This window comes from Pristiophorus japonicus, chromosome 13, assembly GCF_044704955.1.
Source record: "Pristiophorus japonicus isolate sPriJap1 chromosome 13, sPriJap1.hap1, whole genome shotgun sequence".
Lineage (NCBI taxonomy): Eukaryota > Metazoa > Chordata > Chondrichthyes > Pristiophoridae > Pristiophorus > Pristiophorus japonicus.
The window spans coordinates 97,114,386-97,140,242 of NC_091989.1; the positions used below are offsets into that span (position 1 = coordinate 97,114,386).

Here is a 25,857-nt window from a genome sequence, read left to right on the forward strand (position 1 = left end):
CCTTACTGTGCTCGAATTGGCTGCTGCTTTCCTCTACTTTACAGCAGTGACTACTCATCAAAAACTGTCATGGGCTGTGAAATGCTTTGGGATGTCCTGAGAGTGTGAGAATGCTGTATAAATTATTTCTTTAATGCAGCGTTGCCCAGGGATTGAGCAGAAATTTGTTCCTGCAATTAGTTAATTGAACTGACAAAAGCCCTCTCATGTTCTCCTCGTCTTTGAATGGAGGAACAATAAACATTGTCTCAGACCATGGGATCTAGGTTGTAAACAATGAATCAGATTTTATTAAAAGCAAAGATTAAACAGTGGCCGGAAGTTCAAACAGCAGATTGCATTTGTTACAGTAGCCCTGCAATTCTGCGATTCTATCACCAGCCTCCTGCCATAGCTTTAGCAGGAGAGCTGACAGAGGCCTGAGAAACCATGGGAATGGCTGAAAACAGCTGTGAGCTCAGTTTCACCAGGGTTTCTGCCGAGTATCCTACTGAAGCCATGGCAACAAACCGGTGTTAATTGCGCAAAATTTCAGGCTAAGAATTTCTAACGTATGCCTCTTCAAAGAAAAATATGAAAACCCCTCGCTACGGACTTAGCAACGTTAAACCTCGAGCAGCATCTGTAACATTAAACTTACTGATCGAAAAAAGGAAAGACTTGTATTTATATAGCGCCTTCGCAAGCTCAGGATGTCCCAAAGTGCTTTACAACCAATGAAGTACTTTTGAGGTGTAGTCATTGTTGTAATGTGGAAACGCAGCTGCCAATTTGTGGATAGCAAGCTCCCATAAGCAGCAATGAAATAAATGACCAGTTCATCTGTTTTAGCTTTTGGTTGCATGATAAATGTTCGTCAGGACACCGGAGTGAACTTCCCTGCACTTCCTTCAATAATGATGGGTCATCTTTTATTTACACCTGAGAGGGCAGATAGTGCCGCGGTTTAATGTCTCATCTGAAAGACGGCACCTCCGGCAGGGCAGTATACACTTAGTACTGCACTGGAGTTTCAGCCTAGATTATATACTCAAGTCTCTGGTGCTTAGGTGAGCCATGTCAGCCATGGCTCAGTGGATAGCACTCTCACCTCTGAGTCAGAAGGTTGTGGGTTCAAGTCCCACTCCAGGGTCTTGAGTGCATAAATCTAGGCTGACACTCCAGTGCAGTGCTGAGGGAGTGCTGCACTGTCAGAGGTGCTGCCTTTTGGATGAGACCCATGGTACTATTTCAAAGAAAATCAAGGGAGTTTTTTGACCACTATTTATCCCTCAATCAACATCACTGAAAAACATATTATCTGGTCATTATCACATTGCTGTTTGTGGGACCTTGTGCACAAAATTAGCTGCCGTGTTTCCTCATTACAACAGTGACTACACTTCAAAAGTACTTCATTGGCTGTAAAGAACTTTGGGACATCTTGAGGTTGTGAAAACACTATATAGTTGGCAGTCTTTCTTTATTTTAGATTTTGTTTAACCAACAGTGTCTTTAGATATTCGACCATATTGTGATGAACCCAGAAGAATTGTCGAGCTGGAGATTGGGGAAAACTTTATACCACAGAACAGCAACTTCTGACTACCGAGCTGTCCATCAAGTGGACCTGAAAGCATCAGGGCCTTCCCTCTACAGAAACCTGTCTCGATACCCCCACCACCTTTGCTTTGCTGTGAAAACAGAACTGAGGCAAAGGAAATCACATATATGAGCGAGCGAGTTGCACAGAGAGTAACAGATTCTCATGTTTCAGAACTTTTGACTATTGGCCTTGGAGGGATTTAGATTATCACATTGCTGTTTGTGGGAGCTTGCTGTGCACAAATTGGCTGCCATGTTTCCTACATTACAACAGTGACTACACTCCAAAAGTACTTCATTGGCTTTGAGATGTCCGGTGGTCAAGAAAGGTGCTGTATAAATCCAAGTGTTTCTTTCCTTAAGATAAGGCTATTCATAATTATCATAGGCAGTCCCTCAAAATCGAGGAAGACTTGCTTCCACTCTAAAGTGAGTTCTTAGATGACTGTACAGTTCAAAGCGGGAATTACAGTCTCTGTAACAGGTGGGACAGACAGTGGTTGAAGGAAAGGGTGGGTGGTGGAGTCTGGTTTGTCGCACGCTCCTTCCGCTGTCTGTGCTTGATTTCTGCATGCTCTCGGCAACGAGCTCAAGGTGCTCAGCACCCTCTCGGATGCTCTTCCTCCACTTTGGGCAGTCTTTGGCCAGAGATTCCCAGGTGTTAGTGGGGATATTGCACTTTACCAAGGAGGCTTTGAATGTGTCCGTGAAACATTTCCTCTGCCCACCTGGGGCTCTTAAGGCTATTAAGTTAATTTCAGCTCACAAGCGACTAAATCCACACAACACACCCTCTTTGCGGGAATGTTAATCAGATCCAGTTGAAATGTGTTTCCCATACACCATAACAGCTCAAGACAATGGGGGTTGTTGAGACATTCTTGTGATAGTCACAGCTAATACATTGGCATGGCATGGCAGCCAGGACCCCACAAAGAGAGCAGCAGGTTCAATTGGCAGCTCAACTGGCCAATCCCTGGGCATGGAAAGCTGTGTTAGGGCCAGAGATCAAGTTTTTGTTCAGCTAAGAAAAAATGAGCCTGCAGAGATTTGGAGTGGAAACAGTCACATGGGGAAGAGCGAACGAGCGAGAGCGCAGTTGTTCCTAAGGTTAGGGCCGACTAGTTTCAGAGATGAGCTAGTCTGTAAAGTGAATTTAGCTCACTCATGAGGATAGTGTGGTGCTTTGTTATTTTCTATGTCAGAAGGAGTGTTATGAAATAATTTGAAATTCATTGAAAAATTATATTCCGTTCGTTCATAACTTACATGTAAAATAACCCGGCTTGTTAGTTTACAATTGGCCTCGTCTCACTTTATATAGCACCTTTAACGTAGTGAAACATCCCAAAGTGCATCATAGGAGTATTATAAGCCAAAAGATTTGACACTGAGCCACATAAGGAGAAATTAGTGCAGGTGACCAAAAGCTTGGTCAAAGAGGTAGGTTTTAAGCAGCATCTTCAAGATGGAAAGAGAGGTAGAGAGGTTTAGGCAGGGAGTTCCAGAACTTAGGACCTAGGCAACAGAAGGCACGGCCACCGATGCTTGAGCAATTATAATCAGGGATGCTCAAGAGGGCAGAATTAGAAAAGCGCAGACATCTCGGGGGGTCGTGGGGCTGGAAGAGATTACAGAGATAGGGAGGGGCGAGGCCATGGAGGGATTTGAAAACAAGGATGAGAATTTTGAAATCGAGGCGTTGTTTAACCGGGAGCCAATGTAGGTCAGTGAGCACAGGGGTGATGGGTGAGCGGGACTTGGTGCGAGTTAGGATATGGGCAGTCGGGTTTAGAATGATCTCAAGTTTACTTAGGGTAGTATGTGGTAGGCCAAGCAGAGGTGCGTTGGAATAGTCAAGTCTAGAGGTAACAAAGGGCTTCAGCAGCGGAGGAGCAACTTGAGTGTTTTTCAGTCTGTCTTGTGGAGAAATGCACAAGGGGTGTATACGAGACCTCACAATTCAGTTCAGACAATGAGAGGTTTCATTGTTACAATACTCGCGATGCACTGTTCTTTGAATGGATATCGGGCAGTAAAGGTAAATTCCAGTACAAACCGGACGGTCTACACCTGGGCAGGACCGGAACCGATGTCCCAGGGGGAGTGTTTGTTTGCTAGTGCTGTTGGGGAGGGTTTAAACTAATATGTCAGGGGGATGGGAATCTATGCAGGGAGACATAGGGAAGTAAAATGGGGGCAGAAGCAAAAGGTAGAAAGGAAATAAGGAAAAGTGGAGGGCAGAGAAATCAAAGGTAAAAAATCAAAAAGGGCCACATTGCAACATAATTCTAAAAGGACAGAGTGTCAAAAAAACAAGCCTGAAGGCTCTGTGTCTCAATACGAGGAGCATTTGTAATAAGGTGGATGAATTAACTGCGCAGATAGCTGTTAACGGATATAATGTAATTGGGATTACGGAGACATGGCTCCAGGGTGACCAAGGCTGGGAACTCAACATCCAGGGGTATTCAATATTCAGGAAGGATAGACAGAAAGGAAAAGGAGGTGAGTTAGCGATGCTGGTTAAAGAGGAGATTAACGCAATAGTAAGGAAGGACATTAGCTTGGATGATGTGGAATCTGTATGGGTGAAGCTGCAGAATACCAAAGGGCAGAAAACGCTAGTGGGAGTTGTGTACAGACCACCAAACAGTAGTAGTGAGGTTGAGGATGGCATCAAACAGGAGATTAGGGATGCGTGCAATAAGGGTACAGCAGTTATCATGGGTGACTTTAATCTACATATATATTGGGCTAACTAAACTGGTAGCAATACGGTGGAGGAGGATTTCCTGGTGTGTATAAGTGATGGTTTTCTAGACCAATATGTTGAGGAGCCAACTGGAGAGCTGGCCATCCTAGACTGGGTGTTGTGTAATGAGAGAGGATTAATTAGCAATCTTTTTGTGTGAGGCCCTTGGGGAAGAGGGACCATAATATGGTAGAATTCTTCATTAAGATGGAGAGTGACACAGTTAATTCAGAGACTAGGGTTTTAAACTTAAAGAAATGCAACTTTGATGGTATGAGCCGTGAATTGGCTAGGATAGACTGGCGAATGATACTTAAAGGGTTGACGGTGGATAGGCAATGGCAGATATTTAAAGATCACATGGATGAACTTCAACAATTGTACATCCCTGTCTGGCGTAAAAATAAAACGGGGAAGGTGGCTCAACCGTGGCTAACAAGGGAATTGAGGGATAGTGTTAAATCCAAGGAAGAGCCATATAAATTGGCCAGAAAAAGCATCAAACCTGAGGACTGGGAGAAATTTAGAAGTCAGCAGAGGAGGACAAAGGGTTTAATTAGGAGGGGGAAAGTAGAGTATGAGAGTAAGCTTGCAGGGAACACAAAAACTGACTGCAAAAGCTTCTATAGATATGTGAAGAGAAAAAGATTAGTGAAGACAAATGTAGGCCCCTTGCAGTCAGAATCAGGCAAATTTATAATGGGGAACAAAGAAATGGCAGACCAATTGAACAAGTACTTTGGTTCTGACTTCAGTAAGGAAGACACAAATAACCTTCTGGAAATACTAGGGGACCAAGGGTCTAGCGAGAAGGAGGAACTGAAGGAAATCCTTATTAGTCAGGAAATTGTGTTAGGGAAATTGATAGGATTGAAGACCGATAAATCCCCAGGGCCTGAGAGTACTTAAGGAAGTGGCCCTAGAAATAGTGGATGCATTGGTGGTCATTTTCCAACATTCTATAGACTCTGGATCAGTTCCTATGGATTGGAGGTTAGCTAATGTAACCACACTTTTTAAAAAAAGGATAGAGAAAACTGGGAATTATAGACCGGTTAGCCTGACATCAGTAGTGGGGAAACTGTTGGAATCAATTATTAAAGATGTAATAGCAGCGCATTTGAAAAGCAGTGACAGGATCGGTCCAAGTCAGCATTGATTTATGAAAACGAAATCATGCTTGACAAATCTAGAATTTTTTGAGGATGTAACTAGTAGAGTGGACAAGGGAGAACCAGTTGATGTGGTATATTTGGACTTTCAAAAGGCTTTTGACAAGGTCCCACACAAGAGATTAGTATGCAAAATTAAAGTACATGTTATTGGGGGTAATAGAGATTGGATACAGAACTGGTTGGCAGACAGAAAGCAAAGAGTAGGAATAAATGGGCCCTTTTCAGAATGGCAGGCAGTGACTAGTGGGGTACTGCAAGGTTCAGTGCTGGGACCCCAGTTATTTACAATATACATAAATGATTGAGACAAAGGAATTGAATGTAATATCTGCAAGTTTGCAGATGACACTAAGCTGGGTGGCAGTGTGAGCTGTGAGATAGATGCTAAGAGGCTGCAGGGTGACTTGGACAGGTTAGGTGAGTGGGCAAATGCATGGCAGACGCAGTATAATGTAAATAAATGTGAGGTTATCTACTTTGGTGGCAAAAACAGGAAGACAGAATATTATCTGAATGGTGACAGATTAGGAAAAGAGGAGATGCAACGAGACCTGGGTGTCATGATACATCAGTCATTGAAAGTTGGCATGCAGGTACAGCGATGAAGAAGGCAAATGGCATGTTGGCCTTCATAGCGAGAGGATTTGAATATAGGAGCAGGGAGGTCCTACTGCAGTTGTACAGGGCCTTGGTGAGGCTACACCTTGAGTATTGTGTACAGTTTTACTCTCCTAATCTGAGGAAGGACATTCTTGCGATTGAGAGTGCGCAGTGAAGGTTCACCAGACTGATTCCCGGGATGGCAGGACTGACATATGAAGAAAGACTGGATCGACTAGGCTTATATTCACTGGAATTTAGAAGAATGAGAGGGGATCTCATAGAAACATATAACATTCTGACGGGATTGGACAGGTTAGATGCAGGAAGAATGTTCCCGATGTTGGGGAAGTCCAGAACCAGGGGTCACAGTCTAAGGATACGGGGTAAGCCATTTAGGACCGAGATGAGGAAAAATTTCTTCACTCAGAGAATTGTGAACCTGTGGAACTCTCTACCACAGAAAGTTGTTGAGGCCATTTCGTTAGATATATTCAAAAGGGAGTTAGATGTGGCCCTTACGGCTAAAGGAATCAAGGGGTATGGAGAGAAAGCAGGAATTTGGTACTGAAGTTGCATGATCAGCCATAATCTTAGTGAATGGTGGTGAAGGCTCGAAGTGCCGAATGGCCTACTCCTGCATCTATTTTCTATGTTTCTATGAACATAAAAGATATGGGGCACACTTACTGATGGTGAATCCAAGAGAATAGACACTGAGAGTAAAAGGTACTGGGAGTGATTTACACAGAGTAACAGGTACTGGGAGTGAGTTACACAGAATAACAAATAATGGGAGTGAGTTACACAGAGTTACAGGTACTGGGAGTGAGTTACACAGAGCAAGAGGTACTGGGAGTGTGATACACAGAGTAACAGGTTCTGGTAGTGAGTTACACACGGAGTAACAGGTACTGGGGTGAGTTACACACTGAGTGTAACAGGTACTGTGCGTGAGTTACATACAGAGTAACAGGTTCTGGGAGTGTGTTACACACAGATTAACAGGAACTGGGAGTGAGTTACACAGAGTAACTGGTACCGGGAGTGAGTTACACAGTGTTACAGGTACTGGGAGTGAGTTATACACAGAGTAACAGATACTGGGAATGAGTTACACAGAGTAACTGGTAGTGGGAGTGAGTTACGCAGTATTACAGGTACTGAGAATGAGTTACGCATGGAGTAACAGGTACTGGGAATGAGTTACACACAGATTAACATGCACTGGCATTGAGGTACACAGATGAACAGGTGCTGGGAGTGAGTTACACAGAGTAAAAGGTACTGGGAGTGAGTTACACACAGAGCAACTTGTACTGGGATTGAGTTAAACAGAGTAACAGGTACTGGGAGAGATTTACACAGAGTAACAGGTACTGGGAGTGAGTTACACAGAGAAACAGGTACTGGGAATGAGTTACATACTGAGTAACAGGTACTGGGAGTGAGTTACACAGAGTAACAGGTACTGGGGCCGAATTACACAGAACAACAGGTACTGAGAGCGAGTTACACAGAGTAACAGGTACTGAGAGTGAGTTACACAGAGTAACAGGTACTGGGAGCGAGTTACACAGAGTAACAGGTACTGGGAGTGAGTAACACACAGAGTAACAGTTAGTGGTGTGTGTTACACACGGCGTAAGAGGTACTGGGGTTGAGTTACACACAGGGTATCAGGTACTGGGAGTGAGTTGCACACAGAGTAACAGGTACTGGGAGTGAGTTATACAGAGTAACAGATACTGGGAGTGCGTTATACACAGAGTAACAGTTACTGGGCGTGAGTTACACAGAGTAACAGGTACTGGGAGTGAGTTACACAGAGTAACTGGTATTGGGAGTGAATTACACACAGCATAACAGGATACTGGGAGTGTGTTACAGGCAGAGTAACAGATGCTGAGAGTGAGTTAAATAGTGTAACATGTACTGGGGTTGAGGTAAATACAGAGTAACAGGTACTGGGAGTGATTTACACACACAATAACAGGTACTGAGAGTGAGTTACAACCAGAGTAACAGGTACTTGGGGTGATTTACATAAAGAGTAACAGGTACTGAGTGACTTACACAAAGTGACAGGTTATGGGAGTGAGTGACACAGAGTAACTGGTACTGGGAGTGAGCTACGCAGTATTACAGGTACGGAGAGTGAATTATGCACGGAGTAACAGGTACTGGGAATGAGTTACACACAGACTAACAAGCACTAGCATTGAGGTACACAGATGAACAGGTGCTGGGCGTGAGTTACACAGAGTAAAAGGTACGGGGAGTGAGTTACACACAGAGTAACTTATATTGGGATTGAGTTAAACAGAGTAACAGAAACTGGGAGTGAGTTACACAGAGTAACAAGTACTGTGAGTGAGTTACACAGAGTAACAGGTACAGGGAGTGAATTACACACGGTGTAACATGTACTGGGAGAGATTTACGCACAGAGTAACAGGCACTGGGAGTGAGTTACAGAGTAACAGGTTCTGGAACCGAGTTGCACACAGAGTAACAGGTACTGGGAGTGAGTTACACAGAGTAACAGATACTGAGAGTGAGTTACACAGAGTAACAGGTATTGGGAGCGAGTTAAGCAGAGTAACAGGTACTGGGAGTGAGTTACACAGATTAACACATACTGTGAGTGAGCTACACAGAGTAACAGGTACTGGGAGTGAGTTACACAGAGTAACTGGTACTGGGAGTGAGTTACACAGTGTTACAGGTACCGGGTGAGAGTTACACACAGAGTAACAGGTACTGGGAGTGAGTTATACACAGAGTAACAGTTACTGGGAATGAGTTACACAGTGTTACAGATACTGGGAGTGAGTTACACAGAGTAACAGATATTGGGAGTGAGTGACACAGAGTAACTGGTACTGGGAGTGAGTTACACACAGACTAACATGCACTGGCATTGAAGTACACAGATGAACAGGGACTGGGAGTGAGTTACATAAAGTAAAAGCTACTGGGAGTGAGTTACACACAGAGCAACTTGTACTGGGATTGAGTTAAACAGAGTAACAGGTACTGGGAGTGAGTTACACAGAGTAAAATGTACTGTGAGTTACACAGAATAACAGGTACTGGGAGTGAGTTACACAGAGTAACAGGTACTGGGAGTGAGTTACACAGAGTAACAGGTACTGGGAGTGAGTTACACAGAGTAACAGGTACATGAAGTGAGTTACACAGAATAACAGGTACTGGGAGTGAGTTACATACAGTAACAGGTACTGTGAGTGAGTTACACAGAGTAACAGGTATATGAAGTGAGTTACACAGAATAACAGGTACTGGGAGTGAGTTACACAGAGTAACAGGTACTGGGAGTGAGTTACACAGAGTAACAGGTACTGGGAGTGAGTTACACACAGAGTAACAGGTACTGGGGGCGAATTACACAGAACAACAGGTACTGAGAGCGAGTTACACAGAGTAACAGATACTGAGAGTGAGTTACACAGAGTAACAGGTATTGTGAGCGAGTTAAGCAGAGTAACAGGTACTGGGAGTGAGTTACACAGATTAACACATACTGTGAGTGAGCTACACAGAGTAACAGGTACTGGGAGTGAGTAACACAAAGAGTAACAGGTAGTGGTGTGTGTTACACATGGCGTAAGAGGTACTGGGAGTTGAGTTACACACAGGGTATCAGGTACTGGGAGTGCATTATTGGCAGAGTAACAGGTACAGGGATTGAATTACACACAGGGTAACAGGTACTGGGAGTGAGTTACACACAGAGTAACAGGTATTGGGAGTGAGTTACGTAGATTAACAAGTACGGGAAGTATGTAACACAGAGTAACAGCTACTGGGAGAGAATTAAACAGAATAACAGGTACTGGGAATGAGTTTCACAGCGTAACTTGTACTGGGGGTGAGTTACATGGAGTAACAAGTAATGGGAGTGAGTTACACACAGAGTTACAGGTAGTGGGAGTGAGTTACACACTGAGCAACAGGTACTGGGTGTGATTTGCACACAGAGTAAACGTACTGAGAGTGACTAACACAGAGTGACAGGTCCTGGAAGTGAGTTACACAAGGAACTGATACTGGGAGTGAGCTACAGACAGAGTAACTTGTACTGGGAGTCAGTTACACAGAGTAACCGGTACTGGGAGTGAGTTACAAAGAGTAACAGGTACTGGGAGTGAGTTACACACAGAGTAACAGGTACTTGGAGTGCATTACACATGGAGTAACAGATACTGGGAGTGAGTTGCACAGAGTAACAGGTACTGGGAGTGAGTTACACAGAGTAAAATGTACTGTGAGTTACACAGAATAACAGGTACTGGGAGTGAGTTACACAGAGTAACAGGTACTGGGAGTGAGTTACACAGAGTAACAGGTACTGGGAGTGAGTTACACAGAGTAACAGGTACATGAAGTGAGTTACACAGAATAACAGGTACTGGGAGTGAGTTACATACAGTAACAGGTACTGTGAATGAGTTACACAGAGTAACAGGTATATGAAGTGAGTTACACAGAATAACAGGTACTGGGAGTGAGTTACACAGAGTAACAGGTACTGGGAGTGAGTTACACAGAGTAACAGGTACTGGGAGTGAGTTACACACAGAGTAACAGGTACTGGGGGCGAATTACACAGAACAACAGGTACTGAGAGCGAGTTACACAGAGTAACAGATACTGAGAGTGAGTTACACAGAGTAACAGGTATTGTGAGCGAGTTAAGCAGAGTAACAGGTACTGGGAGTGAGTTACACAGATTAACACATACTGTGAGTGAGCTACACAGAGTAACAGGTACTGGGAGTGAGTAACACAAAGAGTAACAGGTAGTGGTGTGTGTTACACATGGCGTAAGAGGTACTGGGAGTTGAGTTACACACAGGGTATCAGGTACTGGGAGTGCATTATTGGCAGAGTAACAGGTACAGGGATTGAATTACACACAGGGTAACAGGTACTGGGAGTGAGTTACACACAGAGTAACAGGTATTGGGAGTGAGTTACGTAGATTAACAAGTACGGGAAGTATGTAACACAGAGTAACAGCTACTGGGAGAGAATTAAACAGAATAACAGGTACAGGGAATGAGTTTCACAGCGTAACTTGTACTGGGGGTGAGTTACATGGAGTAACAAGTAATGGGAGTGAGTTACACACAGAGTTACAGGTAGTGGGAGTGAGTTACACACTGAGCAACAGGTACTGGGTGTGATTTGCACACAGAGTAAACGTACTGAGAGTGACTAACACAGAGTGACAGGTCCTGGAAGTGAGTTACACAAGGAACTGATACTGGGAGTGAGCTACAGACAGAGTAACTTGTACTGGGAGTCAGTTACACAGAGTAACCGGTACTGGGAGTGAGTTACAAAGAGTAACAGGTACTGGGAGTGAGTTACACACAGAGTAACAGGTACTTGGAGTGCATTACACATGGAGTAACAGATACTGGGAGTGAGTTGCACAGAGTAACAGGTACTGGGAGTGAGTTACACAGAGTAAAATGTACTGTGAGTTACACAGAATAACAGGTACTGGGAGTGAGTTACACAGAGTAACAGGTACTGGGAGTGAGTTACACAGAGTAACAGGTACTGGGAGTGAGTTACACAGAGTAACAGGTACATGAAGTGAGTTACACAGAATAACAGGTACTGGGAGTGAGTTACATACAGTAACAGGTACTGTGAGTGAGTTACACAGAGTAACAGGTATATGAAGTGAGTTACACAGAATAACAGGTACTGGGAGTGAGTTACACAGAGTAACAGGTACTGGGAGTGAGTGACACAGAGTAACTGGTACTGGGAGTGAGTTACACACAGACTAACATGCACTGGCATTGAAGTACACAGATGAACAGGGACTGGGAGTGAGTTACATAAAGTAAAAGCTACTGGGAGTGAGTTACACACAGAGCAACTTGTACTGGGATTGAGTTAAACAGAGTAACAGGTACTGGGAGTGAGTTACACAGAGTAAAATGTACTGTGAGTTACACAGAATAACAGGTACTGGGAGTGAGTTACACAGAGTAACAGGTACTGGGAGTGAGTTACACAGAGTAACAGGTACTGGGAGTGAGTTACACAGAGTAACAGGTACATGAAGTGAGTTACACAGAATAACAGGTACTGGGAGTGAGTTACATACAGTAACAGGTACTGTGAGTGAGTTACACAGAGTAACAGGTATATGAAGTGAGTTACACAGAATAACAGGTACTGGGAGTGAGTTACACAGAGTAACAGGTACTGGGAGTGAGTTACACAGAGTAACAGGTACTTGGGAGTGAGTTACACACAGAGTAACAGGTACTGGGGGCGAATTACACAGAACAACAGGTACTGAGAGCGAGTTACACAGAGTAACAGATACTGAGAGTGAGTTACACAGAGTAACAGGTATTGTGAGCGAGTTAAGCAGAGTAACAGGTACTGGGAGTGAGTTACACAGATTAACACATACTGTGAGTGAGCTACACAGAGTAACAGGTACTGGGAGTGAGTAACACAAAGAGTAACAGGTAGTGGTGTGTGTTACACACGGCGTAAGAGGTACTGGGAGTTGAGTTACACACAGGGTATCAGGTACTGGGAGTGCATTATTGGCAGAGTAACAGGTACAGGGATTGAATTACACACAGGGTAACAGGTACTGGGAGTGAGTTACACATAGAGTAACAGGTATTGGGAGTGAGTTACGTAGATTAACAAGTACGGGAAGTATGTAACACAGAGTAACAGCTACTGGGAGAGAATTAAACAGAATAACAGGTACTGGGAATGAGTTTCACAGCGTAACTTGTACTGGGGGTGAGTTACATGGAGTAACAAGTAATGGGAGTGAGTTACACACAGAGTTACAGGTAGTGGGAGTGAGTTACACACTGAGCAACAGGTACTGGGTGTGATTTGCACACAGAGTAAACGTACTGAGAGTGACTAACACAGAGTGACAGGTCCTGGAAGTGAGTTACACAAGGAACTGATACTGGGAGTGAGCTACAGACAGAGTAACTTGTACTGGGAGTCAGTTACACAGAGTAACCGGTACTGGGAGTGAGTTACAAAGAGTAACAGGTACTGGGAGTGAGTTACACACAGAGTAACAGGTACTTGGAGTGCATTACACATGGAGTAACAGATACTGGGAGTGAGTTGCACAGAGTAACAGGTACTGGGAGTGAGTTACACAGAGTAAAATGTACTGTGAGTTACACAGAATAACAGGTACTGGGAGTGAGTTACACAGAGTAACAGGTACTGGGAGTGAGTTACACAGAGTAACAGGTACTGGGAATGAGTTACACACAGAGTAATAGGTATTGGGGGCGAATTACACAGAACAACAGGTACTGAGAGCGAGTTACACAGAGTAACAGATACTGAGAGTGAGTTACACAGAGTAACAGGTATTGTGAGCGAGTTAAGCAGAGTAACAGGTACTGGGAGTGAGTTACACAGATTAACACATACTGTGAGTGAGCTACACAGAGTAACAGGTACTGGGAGTGAGTAACACAAAGAGTAACAGGTAGTGGTGTGTGTTACACATGGCGTAAGAGGTACTGGGAGTTGAGTTACACACAGGGTATCAGGTACTGGGAGTGCATTATTGGCAGAGTAACAGGTACAGGGATTGAATTACACACAGGGTAACAGGTACTGGGAGTGAGTTACACACAGAGTAACAGGTATTGGGAGTAAGTTACGTAGATTAACAAGTACGGGAAGTATGTAACACAGAGTAACAGCTACTGGGAGAGAATTAAACAGAATAACAGGTACTGGGAATGAGTTTCACAGCGTAACTTGTACTGGGGGTGAGTTACATGGAGTAACAAGTAATGGGAGTGAGTTACACACAGAGTTACAGGTAGTGGGAGTGAGTTACACACTGAGCAACAGGTACTGGGTGTGATTTGCACACAGAGTAAACGTACTGAGAGTGACTAACACAGAGTGACAGGTCCTGGAAGTGAGTTACACAAGGAACTGATACTGGGAGTGAGCTACAGACAGAGTAACTTGTACTGGGAGTCAGTTACACAGAGTAACCGGTACTGGGAGTGAGTTACAAAGAGTAACAGGTACTGGGAGTGAGTTACACACAGAGTAACAGGTACTTGGAGTGCATTACACATGGAGTAACAGATACTGGGAGTGAGTTGCACAGAGTAACAGGTACTGGAATTAGTTACACACAGAGTAACAGGTACTGAGAGTGAGTTAAACACAAAGTATCAGGTACTGGGAGTGATTTACACATAGAGTAACAGGTGCTGAGTGACTTACACAGAGTAACTGATGCTGGGAGTGAGTTACAGACAGAATAACTTTTACTTGGAGTGAATTACACAGAGTAACAGGTACTGGGAGTGTGTTAAACAGTATAACAGGTACTGGGAGTGAGTTACAGGTACTGGGAATGAGTTACACACTGAGCAACAGGTACTGGAAGTGATGTACACACAGACTAACAGGTACTGAGATTGACTAACACAGAGTGACAGGTACTGGGAGTGAGTTTCACAGAGTAACTGATGCTGGGAGTGAGTTACATACTGAGCAACAGGTACTGGGAGTGTGTTAAGCAGAATAACAGGTGCTGGAGTGAGTTGCACACAGAGTTACAGGTACTGGGAATGAGTTACACACTGAGCAACAGGTACTGGGAGTGATTTACACACAGACTAACAGGTACTGAGAGTGTAACACAGAGTGACAGGTACTTGGAGTGAGTTTCACAGAGTAACTGATGCTGGGTGTGAGTTACAGACAGAGTAACTTGTACTGGGAGTGAGTTACACAGAATAACTGGTCATAGGTGCTGGTAGGGAGTTACACACTGAGCAACAGGAACTGGGAGTGCGTTGCACACAGAGTAAGAGATACTGGGAGTGAGTTACAAAGTGTAACATGTGCTGGGTTTGAGGTACATGCAGAGTAACAGGTACTGGGAGTGTGTTACACACAGAGTAACAGGTACTTGGGGTGAGTTACACACAGAATAACAGGTACTGAGTGATTTATGCAGAGTGACAGGTACTGGGAGTGAGTTACACAGAGTAACTGGTACTGGGAGTGAGTTACACAGAATAACAGGTACTGAGAGTGTGTTACACAGAGTAACTGGTACTGGGCGTGAGTTACACACAGAGTTACAGGTACTGGGAGTGAGTTACACACTGAGCAACAGGTACTGAGAGTGACTTACACAGTGTAACAGGTACTGGGAGTGAGTTACACAGAGTAACAGGTACTGGAAGCGAATTATAGACAGAGTAACTGATACTGGGAGTGAATTACACACAGTAACTTGTACTGTGAGTGAGTTTCACAGAGTAACAGGTACTGGGCGTGAGCAACACAGAGTAACAGGTACTGAGAGAGAGTTGCACAGAGTAACAGGCACTGGGGGAGTGTTACACCGAGGAACAGCTACTGGAAATGTGTTGCACAGAGTAACAGTACTGGGTGTGAGTTACACAAGGTGCAACAGCTACTAGGGTGAGTTACGCACAGAGTAACAGGTAGAGAGAGTGAGTTACACACAGAGTTAACAGGTACTGAGAGTGAGTTACTCATGGAGTAACAGGTACTGGGAGTGAGTTACACAGAGTAACAGGTACTGGGAGTGAGTTAGACAGAGCAATAGTTACTGTCTGAGTTACACAGATTAACAGGTACTGGGAGTAGTTACACATAGAGTAACTGGCACTGAGAGTGAGTTACACAGTTAAACAGGTACTGGGAGCAAGTTACACAGATTAACAGGTACTGGGAGCGAGTTACACAGAGTAACAGGTACGGAGTGTGTTAGACAGAGTAAAAGGTACTGGGAGCGAGTTACACAAAGTAACAGGTACTGGGAGTGAGTTACACACAGAATAACAGGTACTGAGAGTGAGTTACACATAGAATAACAGGTACTGTGAGTGAGTTACACAAAGTAACAGGTGCTGGGAATGAGTTACACAGAGTAACAGGTACTGGGAGTGAGTTACACACAGAGTAATAGGTGCTGGGAGTGAGTTACACAGGGTAACAGAAACTGGGAGTGAGTTACACATGGTGTAACAGGTACTAGGGTGAGTTACATTCGGAGTCACAGGTACTGGGAGTGAGTTACACACAGAGTAACAGGTACTAAGAAGGAGTTACATATGGTGTAACAGGTACTGGGATTGAGTTACACAGAGTAACAGATGCTGGGAGTGAGTTACACAGAGTAACAGGTACTGAGAGTGAATTACACACAGAGTAACAGGTACTGGGAGTGAGTTATACAGAGTAACAGATACTGGGAGTGCGTTATACACAGAGTAACAGTTACTGGGCGTGAGTTACACAGAGTAACAGGTACTGGGAGTGAGTTACACAGAGTAACGGTTACTGGGAGTGAGTTACACAGAGTAAGAGTTACTGGGAGTGAGTTACACAGAGTAACAGATACTGGGAGTGAGTTACACACTGAGTAACAGGTACTGGGAGTGAGTTACACAGAGTAACAGTTACTGGGAGTGAGTTGCACGGAGTAGCTGTTACTGGGAGTGAGTTACACAGATTAACACATACTGTGAGTGAGCTACACAGAGTAACAGGTACTGGGAGTGAGTAACACAAAGAGTAACAGGTAGTGGTGTGTGTTACACACGGCGTAAGAGGTACTGGGAGTTGAGTTACACACAGGGTATCAGGTACTGGGAGTGCATTATTGGCAGAGTAACAGGTACAGGGATTGAATTACACACAGGGTAACAGGTACTGGGAGTGAGTTACACATAGAGTAACAGGTATTGGGAGTGAGTTACGTAGATTAACAAGTACGGGAAGTATGTAACACAGAGTAACAGCTACTGGGAGAGAATTAAACAGAATAACAGGTACTGGGAATGAGTTTCACAGCGTAACTTGTACTGGGGGTGAGTTACATGGAGTAACAAGTAATGGGAGTGAGTTACACACAGAGTTACAGGTAGTGGGAGTGAGTTACACACTGAGCAACAGGTACTGGGTGTGATTTGCACACAGAGTAAACGTACTGAGAGTGACTAACACAGAGTGACACGTCCTGGAAGTGAGTTACACAAGGAACTGATACTGGGAGTGAGCTACAGACAGAGTAACTTGTACTGGGAGTCAGTTACACAGAGTAACCGGTACTGGGAGTGAGTTACAAAGAGTAACAGGTACTGGGAGTGAGTTACACACAGAGTAACAGGTACTTGGAGTGCATTACACATGGAGTAACAGATACTGGGAGTGAGTTGCACAGAGTAACAGGTACTGGGAGTGAGTTACACAGAGTAAAATGTACTGTGAGTTACACAGAATAACAGGTACTGGGAGTGAGTTACACAGAGTAACAGGTACTGGGAGTGAGTTACACAGAGTAACAGGTACTGGGAATGAGTTACACACAGAGTAATAGGTATTGGGGGCGAATTACACAGAACAACAGGTACTGAGAGCGAGTTACACAGAGTAACAGATACTGAGAGTGAGTTACACAGAGTAACAGGTATTGTGAGCGAGTTAAGCAGAGTAACAGGTACTGGGAGTGAGTTACACAGATTAACACATACTGTGAGTGAGCTACACAGAGTAACAGGTACTGGGAGTGAGTAACACAAAGAGTAACAGGTAGTGGTGTGTGTTACACATGGCGTAAGAGGTACTGGGAGTTGAGTTACACACAGGGTATCAGGTACTGGGAGTGCATTATTGGCAGAGTAACAGGTACAGGGATTGAATTACACACAGGGTAACAGGTACTGGGAGTGAGTTACACACAGAGTAACAGGTATTGGGAGTAAGTTACGTAGATTAACAAGTACGGGAAGTATGTAACACAGAGTAACAGCTACTGGGAGAGAATTAAACAGAATAACAGGTACTGGGAATGAGTTTCACAGTGTAACTTGTACTGGGGGTGAGTTACATGGAGTAACAAGTAATGGGAGTGAGTTACACACAGAGTTACAGGTAGTGGGAGTGAGTTACACACTGAGCAACAGGTACTGGGTGTGATTTGCACACAGAGTAAACGTACTGAGAGTGACTAACACAGAGTGACAGGTCCTGGAAGTGAGTTACACAAGGAACTGATACTGGGAGTGAGCTACAGACAGAGTAACTTGTACTGGGAGTCAGTTACACAGAGTAACCGGTACTGGGAGTGAGTTACAAAGAGTAACAGGTACTGGGAGTGAGTTACACACAGAGTAACAGGTACTTGGAGTGCATTACACATGGAGTAACAGATACTGGGAGTGAGTTGCACAGAGTAACAGGTACTGGAATTAGTTACACACAGAGTAACAGGTACTGAGAGTGAGTTAAACACAAAGTATCAGGTACTGGGAGTGATTTACACATAGAGTAACAGGTGCTGAGTGACTTACACAGAGTAACTGATGCTGGGAGTGAGTTACAGACAGAATAACTTTTACTTGGAGTGAATTACACAGAGTAACAGGTACTGGGAGTGTGTTAAACAGTATAACAGGTACTGGGAGTGAGTTACAGGTACTGGGAATGAGTTACACACTGAGCAACAGGTACTGGAAGTGATGTACACACAGACTAACAGGTACTGAGATTGACTAACACAGAGTGACAGGTACTGGGAGTGAGTTTCACAGAGTAACTGATGCTGGGAGTGAGTTACATACTGAGCAACAGGTACTGGGAGTGTGTTAAGCAGAATAACAGGTGCTGGAGTGAGTTGCACACAGAGTTACAGGTACTGGGAATGAGTTACACACTGAGCAACAGGTACTGGGAGTGATTTACACACAGACTAACAGGTACTGAGAGTGTAACACAGAGTGACAGGTACTTGGAGTGAGTTTCACAGAGTAACTGATGCTGGGTGTGAGTTACAGACAGAGTAACTTGTACTGGGAGTGAGTTACACAGAATAACTGGTCATAGGTGCTGGTAGGGAGTTACACACTGAGCAACAGGAACTGGGAGTGCGTTGCACACAGAGTAAGAGATACTGGGAGTGAGTTACAAAGTGTAACATGTGCTGGGTTTGAGGTACATGCAGAGTAACAGGTACTGGGAGTGTGTTACACACAGAGTAACAGGTACTTGGGGTGAGTTACACACAGAATAACAGGTACTGAGTGATTTATGCAGAGTGACAGGTACTGGGAGTGAGTTACACAGAGTAACTGGTACTGGGAGTGAGTTACACAGAATAACAGGTACTGAGAGTGTGTTACACAGAGTAACTGGTACTGGGCGTGAGTTACACACAGAGTTACAGGTACTGGGAGTGAGTTACACACTGAGCAACAGGTACTGAGAGTGACTTACACAGTGTAACAGGTACTGGGAGTGAGTTACACAGAGTAACAGGTACTGGAAGCGAATTATAGACAGAGTAACTGATACTGGGAGTGAATTACACACAGTAACTTGTACTGTGAGTGAGTTTCACAGAGTAACAGGTACTGGGCGTGAGCAACACAGAGTAACAGGTACTGAGAGAGAGTTGCACAGAGTAACAGGCACTGGGGGAGTGTTACACCGAGGAACAGCTACTGGAAATGTGTTGCACAGAGTAACAGTACTGGGTGTGAGTTACACAAGGTGCAACAGCTACTAGGGTGAGTTACGCACAGAGTAACAGGTAGAGAGAGTGAGTTACACACAGAGTTAACAGGTACTGAGAGTGAGTTACTCATGGAGTAACAGGTACTGGGAGTGAGTTACACAGAGTAACAGGTACTGGGAGTGAGTTAGACAGAGCAATAGTTACTGTCTGAGTTACACAGATTAACAGGTACTGGGAGTAGTTACACATAGAGTAACTGGCACTGAGAGTGAGTTACACAGTTAAACAGGTACTGGGAGCAAGTTACACAGATTAACAGGTACTGGGAGCGAGTTACACAGAGTAACAGGTACGGAGTGTGTTAGACAGAGTAAAAGGTACTGGGAGCGAGTTACACAAAGTAACAGGTACTGGGAGTGAGTTACACACAGAATAACAGGTACTGAGAGTGAGTTACACATAGAATAACAGGTACTGTGAGTGAGTTACACAAAGTAACAGGTGCTGGGAATGAGTTACACAGAGTAACAGGTACTGGGAGTGAGTTACACACAGAGTAATAGGTGCTGGGAGTGAGTTACACAGGGTAACAGAAACTGGGAGTGAGTTACACATGGTGTAACAGGTACTAGGGTGAGTTACATTCGGAGTCACAGGTACTGGGAGTGAGTTACACACAGAGTAACAGGTACTAAGAAGGAGTTACATATGGTGTAACAGGTACTGGGATTGAGTTACACAGAGTAACAGATGCTGGGAGTGAGTTACACAGAGTAACAGGTACTGAGAGTGAATTACACACAGAGTAACAGGTACTGGGAGTGAGTTATACAGAGTAACAGATACTGGGAGTGCGTTATACACAGAGTAACAGTTACTGGGCGTGAGTTACACAGAGTAACAGGTACTGGGAGTGAGTTACACAGAGTAACGGTTACTGGGAGTGAGTTACACAGAGTAAGAGTTACTGGGAGTGAGTTACACAGAGTAACAGATACTGGGAGTGAGTTACACACTGAGTAACAGGTACTGGGAGTGAGTTACACAGAGTAACAGTTACTGGGAGTGAGTTGCACGGAGTAGCTGTTACTGGGAGTGTGTTACACAGAGTAACAGGTACTGGGGGTAGGTTACACACAGTAACAGGTATTGGGAGTGAGTTAGGCTCAGTTAGGTGGAGCTGATGTGAAGTGATTGTACGATTGTGTTTCCGGTTGTGGACCCTTTCCATGTTTACAGAAAGTGATGTTGTTATTGCTGATGCCTTTGTAAAATGTTAAAAACAAGCGATTTAATTTAATATATGTCACTCGGGTCTCACACACAATGATTTGTCTGCAACCAGGACAATCTGCTCCAGGGAAATATTTGTTTCCGTATTTTAAACAGGAAGTGAGAAGGGAGGACAGTCTGCATGGCAGCAGACGGACATTCGGCAATGAATCAGGCATGCTAGATCTGGGAACAAACGCCAGCTGCACACAATCCTATCACCATCTTGCTGCATAATAAAAACAGACTTGCATTTATATAGCGCCTTTCACGACCACCGGACATTCTAAAGCGCTTCACAGCCAATGAAGTACTACTGTTGTAACATTGGAAACGCGGCATCCATTATGCGCACAGCAAGCTCCCACGACCAGCAATGGGATAATGACCAGATAATCTGTTTTTGTGATGTTGATTGAGGGATAGATATTGGCCAGGACACTGGTTATAATGCCCGTGCTCTTCGAAATAGCGGGAATTTTTACATTCCCCCTTGGTTTAAGGTCTCATCCGAAAAAAGGCAGTGCAACTCTCTCAGCACTGCACTGGAGTGTCAGCCTAGATTTTTGTGCTCAAGTGCTATCCCCAAAAAAGAAATGATGGAATCGCCTCCCATCACCTCGACTTTACTTATGTACAGTCAACAAAAGTTATAAATAATCAACCAATTTTCCCTTAAAGAAAATGTCAGAGTTGCTGTTCCTAACTACTGACCAAAACATGCTCCAATCCTCCTGTCACAGGCCACACGAGATCTGCTCCACCCCGCCGATCACAACAACCTACCCTGGAATAACAACCATCGTGATTGGTCAATAACGAGATTTTCCTTCTCCTTCCTCTTGTACTTGGATTGTTAAAGGGTGCTGATTGGTCTCCAGTTACCTTAGTAATGTGTCTCATATTCGGGTTCTCATCCCGAAAACCCATCTGGTTTAAGGTTATCAGAAACCGCCCTTTCAAATCCCGTTCTTGTCCCGAATGTCCTCCTATTTCGATATGGTTGTATCTCTGCTTCACTGCGTAATCACTTGCTGGATGGATCAGCTTTATTCCAGCTATTCCATGCCCCACCCCCGCAGTTCTTACACCTTCCCCGTGCTATCTAACCTTCTCGGGCAAGAAGATCGGAAAGGGGCTTGCGAGCCTTCCTTTGTGAGTGCTGCACTGCAGCCCAACCGCCAGGGCCCAGTTTGCTGTCTGTCACTGAAGGTGTGCCGAGATGGGGTGCTGGATTCTCTCCTATTACTCCATTCTTTCAAACTCCAATGGTCTAAAAGCACCAAGCCATCTAGGAACAGGTACCAGTTTCTAATATATGTCAGCTGTGGATCAATGGGTCGCCCTCCCGTCTCTGAGTCAGAAGGTTGTGGATTTAAGTCCCACTTCAGAGACGTGAGCACAAAAATCCAGGCTGACACTGCAGTGCAGTGCTGAGGGAGTGCTGCTGTGCCGTCATTTGGATGAGATGTTAAAGCTGTACTCTCAGGTGCAAGTAAAAGATTCCATCACACTATTTAGAGAAAGATCAGGGCAGCTTACCAATGTCCTGGGCAATATTTATCCCCTTTAGCCTGGGGCAGTGAGGCCAATCAGAGTGTTTAGCTAAAATCGACACCCTCAGAGAACTGAGCGCGTCGTATACCCATTCACACAAGGGAGATTATGCTCGTGCTGTATAAAACACTGGTTAGGCCACAGTTAGAGTACTGCATGCAGTTCTGGTCACCACATTACAAGAAAGATGTGATTGCACTAGAGAGGGTACAGAGGAGATTTACAAGGATGTTGCCTGGACTGAAGAATTTTAGCTAATTGGAAAGATTGGATAGGCTGGGTCTGTTTTCTTTGGAACAGAGGAGGCTGAGGGGAGACCTTATTGAGGTGTACAAAAATTATGAGGGGCCTGGATAGAATGGATAGAAAGGACTATTTCCCTTAGCAGAGAGGTCAACAATCAGGGGGCATAGATTTAAAGTCATTGGTAGCAGGGGATTTGAGGGGAAATTTCTTCACAAGAGGGTGGTAGGGATCTGGAACTCACTGCCTGAAAGGGTGGTAGAGGCAGAAGCCCTCACTCCATTTAAAAAGTGCTTGGATGTGCACTTGAAGTGCCGTAACCTACAGAGCTACGGACTAAGAGCTGGAAAGTGGGATTAGGTTGGATAGCTAAGTGGGATTGGGTTGAAACATAGAAACATAGAAACATAGAAAATAGGTGCAGGAGTAGGCCATTCGGCCCTTCTAGCCTGCACCGCCATTCAATGAGTTCATGGCTGAACATGCAACTTCAGTACCCCATTCCTGGTTTCTCACCATACCCCTTGATTCCCCTAGTAGTAAGGACTTCATCCAACTCCTTTTTGAATATATTTAGTGAATTGGCCTCAACAACTTTCTGTGGTAGAGAATTCCACAGGTTCACCACTCTCTGGGTGAAGAAATTCCTCCTCATCTCGGTCCTAAATGGCTTACCCCTTATCCTTAGACTGTGTCCCCTGGTTCTGGACTTCCCCAACATTGGGAACATTCTTCCTGCATCCAACCTGTCTAAACCCATCAGAATTTTAAACGTTTCTATGAGGTCCCCTCTCATTCTGCTGAACTCCAGTGAATACAAGCCCAGTTGATCCAGTCTTTCTTGATAGGTCAGTCCCGCCATCCCGGGAATCAGTCTGGTGAACCTTCGCTGCACTCCCTCAATAGCAAGAATGTCCTTCCTCAGGTTAGGAGACCAAAACTGTACACAATACTCCAGGTGTGGCCTCACCAAGGCCCTGTACAATTGTAGCAACACCTCCCTGCCACTGTACTCAAATCCCCTCGCTATGAAGGCCAGCATGCCATTTACTTTCCTAACCGCCTGCTGTACCTGCATGCCAACCTTCAATGACTGATGTACCATGACACCCAGGTCTCTTTGCACCTCCCCTTTTCCTAATCTGTCACCATTCAGATAATAGTCTGTCTCTCTGTTTTTACCACCAAAGTGGATAACCTCACATTTATCCACATTATACTTCATCTGCCATGCATTTGCCCACTCACCTAACCTATCCAAGTCGCTCTGCAGCCTTATAGCATCCTCCTCGCAGCTCACACTGCCACCCAACTTAGTGTCATCCGCAAATTTGGAGATACTACATTTAATCCCCTCGTCTAAATCATTAATGTACAGTGTAAACAGCTGGGGCCCCAGCACAGAACCTTGTGGTACCCCATTAGTCACTGCCTGCCATTCTGAAAAGTCCCCATTTACTCCTACTCTTTGCTTCCTGTCTGACAACCACTTCTCAATCCATGTCAGCACACTACCCCCAATCCCATGTGCTTTAACTTTGCACATTAATCTCTTGTGTGGGACCTTGTCGAAAGCCTTCTGAAAGTCCAAATATACCACATCAACTGGTTCTCCCTTGTCCACTCTACTGGAAACAGCCTCAAAAAATTCCAGAAGATTTGTCAAGCATGATTTCCCTTTCACAAATCCATGCTGACTTGGACCTATCATATTACCTCTTTCCAAATGCACTGCGATGACATCCTTAATAATTGATTCCATCATTTTACCCACTACCGATGTCAGGCTGACCGGTCTATAATTCCCTGTTTTCTCTCTCCCTCCTTTTTTAAAAAGTGGGGTTACATTGGTTACCCTCCACTCCATAGGAACTGATCCAGAGTCAATGGAATGTTGGAAAATGACTGTCAATGCATTCACTATTTCCAAGGCCACCTCCTTAAGTACTCTGGGATGCAGTCCATCAGGACCTGGGGATTTATCGGCCTTCAATCCCATCAATTTCCCCAACACAATTTCCCGACTAATAAGGATTTCCCTCAGTTCCTCCTTCTTACTAGACCCTCCGACCCCTTTTATATCCGGAAGGTTGTTTGTGTCCTCCTCAGTGAATACCGAACCAAAGTACTTGTTCAATTGGTCCGCCATTTCTTTGTTCCCAGTTATGACTTCCCCTGATTCTGACTGCAGGGGACCTACGTTTGTCTTTACTAACCTTTTTCTCTTTACATATCTATAGAAACTTTTGCAATCCGTCTTAATGTTCCCTGCAAGCTTCTTCTCGTACTCCATTTACCCTGCCCTAATCAAACCCTTTGTCCTCCTCTGCTGAGTTCTAAATTTCTCCCAGTCCCCGGATTCGCTGCTATTTCTGGCCAATTTGTATGCCACTTCCTTGGCTTTAATGCTATCCCTGATTTCCCTTGATAGCCACGGTTGAGCCACCTTCCCTTTTTTATTTTTACGACAGACAGGAATGTACAATTGTTGTAGTTCATCCATGCGGTCTCTAAATGTCTGCCATTGCCCATCCACAGTCAACCCCTTCAGTATCATTCGCCAATCTATCCTAGCTAATTCATGCCTCATACCTTCAAAGTTACCCTTCTTTAAGTTCTGGACCATGGTCTCTGAATTAACTGTTTCATTCTCCATCCTAATGCAGAATTCCACCATATTATGGTCACTCTTCCCCAAGGGGCCTCGCACAACGAGATTGCTAATTAATCCTCTCTCATTACACAACACCCAGTCTAAGATGGCCTCCCCCATAGTTGGTTCCTCGACATATTGGTCTAAAAAACCATCCCTTATGCATTCCAGGAAATCCTCCTCCACCGTATTGCTTCCAGTTTGGTTAACCCAATCTATGTGCATATTAAAGTCACCCATTATAACTGCTGCACCTTTATTGCACGCACCCCTAATTTCATGTTTGATGCCCTCCCCAACATCACTACTACTGTTTGGACGTCTGTACACAACTCCCACTAAAGTTTTTTGCCCTTTGGTATTCTGCAGCTCTACCCATATAGATTCCACATCATCCAAGCTAATGTCCTTCCGAACTATTGCCTTAATTTGCTCCTTAACCAGC

General features: G+C 44.5%; 1 protein-coding gene across 1 annotated transcript in view; it reads right to left on the bottom strand.

Moving 5' to 3' along the window:
* Window positions 1-25,857, bottom strand: part of exoc3l1 (exocyst complex component 3-like 1) — a 93,828-nt gene that overhangs the window by 62,206 nt on the left and 5,765 nt on the right. The window lies entirely within an intron of this gene.